Source organism: Asparagus officinalis, chromosome 5, assembly GCF_001876935.1.
Source record: "Asparagus officinalis chromosome 5, Aspof.V1, whole genome shotgun sequence".
Taxonomy (NCBI): Eukaryota; Viridiplantae; Streptophyta; class Magnoliopsida; order Asparagales; family Asparagaceae; genus Asparagus; species Asparagus officinalis.
This window is the reverse complement of record NC_033798.1, coordinates 85,704,497-85,709,063: the sequence shown is the minus strand read 5'-3', so window position 1 is coordinate 85,709,063 and position 4,567 is coordinate 85,704,497.

Below are 4,567 nucleotides of genomic sequence, written 5' to 3'. Positions count from 1 at the left end.
GCCTGGGGATAGTCTCGAGAGATATAACCCTTCCCATGACAGGAAAAGCAAACGAAAGTCTCCTTCTAGATAGTCTCGGGCCATGTGAGAAAGGATGTGGCAAAAATGGCACTTGGGAGGAGGAGAAGCAGAAGGAGGGGGAGGCCGAGAGACTCTGGAAGCACTTCTCAATTTTTTAAGAGAAGAGGGAAGCATATGACTTAGGGAACTGATGGCTCTTACGCAGGAGAGTTCCCTTGAAACATGTGCATGAATAGCGGAGCGGGTGACTCAGGTAGTGTGTTGATAGGTGGTGAGGGGGGCTTTGACGGTTGTTAGGGTGAACTATTTGGCTTCCGGGTGGGTTGACGGTTCTGTTGGAATCATGACATACAACGCAGCGGAAAAATCATATCATGACTATTAATCAAATTTAATTAAATATTAGAAAAATACCTGAAACGCTTTCCGAATTTCTACCATATCATGACTATTAATCAAATTTAATTAAATATTAGAAAAATACCTGAAACGCTTTCCGAATTTCTACAATAATCTGTCCCGAGATCAATCCGAAATAGCTTCCTCAAGAGAAAAAGCCTCCAATTGAAATCCACCCGTCACCGTAGAGGAGCAATACTATGAGATAGGTTCTCAAAAATCTATTTCTTCATATTATCTTCATAAGGTTTTCAATCTCATCTATCTTTTCTCATAAGGCTACATATGAACCCTATTTATAGGATTACACTAGTCTTAGAGATTTTAACTTTAAACTAGGATTACACTAGTCTTAGAGATTTTAACTTTAAACAATTCATAATTATCTAGAACTCTATCCATAACAATTAAGGATAGAATAGATTTGTTCAAAAACTTTATCCATAACAATTAAGGATAGAAATAGATTTATTCAAAAACTTTATCCATAACAATTAAGGATAGAAATAGAATTGTATTGCATGTATACCTCTTCTAATGACATTAGTGAGACCAATTGGGTCCCATATCGAGAACCAATTATTAATCAAATTAATAATTTTAATTTAACAATCAAATCCCTATCCGACCAATTGTTCATAAAAGCTCTTCCATAATATGGGATTAATTATTAATAAATAATATCTTACATTCAATCCCTTCCAGTATCATTTATTTTAGGCAACTCTTTTAAGCAGGACAACTCACATATTTGCTCATGCCTAAATTTGCAATTCCCATGAACATAAATAAAAATTATTTTGAAACATCAAAATATTTTATTTTTTATAAGAAAATAAAATTTTAAATATTTTCAAAAACCCCTGCCGGCAGGAATTTAATAGCTTCATGGGAATGCATAATAAATTAACTCATCATAATGAGCATACTGGATCCTATCTAGACATCCATCATTTTCCTAAATGAAATTTAGCAACCCAATGTTTCAGGTTGTGTAGCGCTTGCTAAACAAGCTTAACCATCACATCAAAGCATACTAAATTATCAAATCGAAAATGACAATATCATCAAGTCAAAGGGACCATGTAACAATTTGAACTCTCTATCTCTTAGGTGACTCATCCTAGAGAATTCAAATACGGTCTAGTGCTACACACATCATAATGCGTGCTTATGACATACACCCGGAGAATCTCCATTCTCGATGGTTGAGACCCACCACCATATCTCATATATCGGTGTCATGCATAATAACCTGTTATAACAAAGTTATCCTTTACTAGTTATAGGTTAAGCACAAATTTAAGAAATTTCTAAGTTAGATCATATCTCCAAGCAAGTGACCATCACAGTGCATGATCTAACAAAATAACTTCTAAGGATATATATAACAATTATATAAATAATACCCAAATTATGTGCAACAATTAAATTTATTAATATTACAATATTATTACATAATTTGTATTGGATGTTCAAGGGCAAATTATTATTACTATTCCAGCAATCTCCCACTTGCCCTAACATCCAATCAGATGTAATCCTTACTCCCATCCGTCAAAAACATTTTAAGACAATGGTCTATAAAAGGACATTAAATGTTATCTACTCAGCTATCTATTAAACCATAACATATTTCTTCTTATTAACCTTTAATAAGATAATTTTTCTTTCTAAGCTTCTTGCAACAGCTCCATTACTATCAAATAATAATGAGAAAGAAAATTATTACAAGAAATAATATTAAGCTTATGGAATAACTCATTAATCCATATTCCTTCTTTTAATGATTTAACATGGCACTACATATTCTGCTATTATTATTAATGATATAAATATAACCCGAAACAGACTTTCTATTATTATGATTGGATTGAAAACTACTTACAAGATCAATAGCAACCTTTTTAGGATACATTTCCTTAAAGAGTGATTGTTTAGGAACCATTCCTTTCTTGGAATCTTGTTAAGTTGAATCTTTTATGGATCTTATCCATATAAGTAGATTGTGACAACTCTATATATCTATTTCTCTATCTATATAGAGTTTAAGATCTACGATATAGAATGTCAAAAGAAAATCCTTCATAAAGAACTAAATCTTACTTTTACTCATGACATTAAAAAAATATCATTCTTAATGAGCAATATGTCATCAACATGCAATGATAGGAATATAATGGACTTACTTTATTGTTCCTTATACACACATTATTTCTTTTTAAGGATATGATTAAAATCAATTTCCTTAAACATTTCATCAAAATGAATGTTTGATTGATTAAGTTCATAACTTTAATTGATTGAATTAATAAATTTTATCTTCTTGAATTTTACATACTTGATTCTATAATATGTAAATATCTTCTTAAAGATATCCATTCAAGAAGGTTATTTTAAAATCCATTTATTGATATCTTATATTCATAACACGTTGAAATGACTAAATGGATCCTTATGAACTATAATATTACAATTAGAGGAAAAGATTCTTTAATAATTAATACCCGTTTGTCATCAAATATGACATCAGGTCTCTTACATGAAATCATGTCCAACATGACTTTTGTGTAAGTTTTAGGATTTTTATTCTCCTTGTTACTTCTCATCAAATATATTTTAACAAGGCTATTGTACTATACATGTGGATAAAAATCCTATTTGATCTCCTAATTGTAATCAGTGTATTCAATAATAAATTTAATAAGTAAATCAGTAAATCTCCATTTACTTTATTACTTAAAGCTCCCACTAAATTTATATAATCTTCAACTCATTTGAAGTTTCTCCCACTGGATTAAATAACTCTCCTACTAAAGAAAAAAAAAATTTTTTTTTGAGTTATATAAATCCTAATCATCAAGCTTGACTTTATAAAAAAACATATTTCTAGTAATAATTATTGTCTGAAAACTATACCAGGATATAATACCTAGTACTTTCTTTAGGATAACATACTAGTAGGATGTTATTTATCTTAGACTCCCATTTTGTCCATATATTATTCTCTGATGAGAATATGACAACTCCAGATCTCCAAGCGTCACATTTTGTCCATATATTATTCTCTGATGAGAATATGACAACTCCAGATCTCCAAGCGTCATACACTTAATTTTCTTCATATCCATGTCTAATATGGAGTGAAAGAAAAAGATTTGGCAGGAATTCTACATAATAAATAATATGCAATCTCCAATGCATAACTTATTAGAAAATAAGAACATGTTAATGCCCAGCATAAACCTAACCATATCGAATAAGGTTTAGTTCCATCTTTCAGACAAATAATTAGGAGTGATAAATTAGTAGATGTCAAAGTACTAACAATTCCATTTTGTTCATAAATCTCTTAAATTCCTAAAATTAGGAACTTGCCATCTGGATCAAATCAGATGATTTTGATACTTTTATCAAACTCCTCTTTAACTTCAATAACATTCTAATTTATGATGCAATCACATAAATATTTAACTATTGCTTTAACATTTAAAGGATCATATACATCTGAATGTATGAAGTCAAGAGTACGCAAGAGCTTTAGCACTATTTTAGAAAAATAGTTTGGTCATATGTCTCTTAGAAAATATTTACAAGTTGAGAAATATTCTAATTTAGAAAAATCAAAGGACTATCCTTTATCAATTTATTGATCTTATCAACATTAACATGACCTTGTATTTTTGTGCCAAAGATAAGTTGGATTACCTTGATCCAATCTATATTTTAAGAGATTTATCAATTCCAATAACATTACATTACATAAGAGTTAAGGGTGGCAATCATGAAAATAAACAGTTTTAATTTCATAATTATCAACAAAGCAATCTCTAAACTTTTAATAGAAATTCTATTTTACAAGAAAATAGAAAATCACTACTCTAAAATTTAGAAAATGGAAATCAAATTTCTTCTAACTTTAAGACAATCTTTAAGTTTCATTTCATGCCCTTCACTCAAAACAGAAACAAATTTCTAATTATTTTTATTTTTATTTACAATGCTGAAACTAGGGTTTTTATTTTCATTGTCAAAGTTAATCTTTTCATGTACTCTTACAACAAATTTGTAAGTTTGTGATAAACTAGAATGAATACATCATATATAAAAATCATTCACATTAGTAGACTCTACTAATCAATGGGTG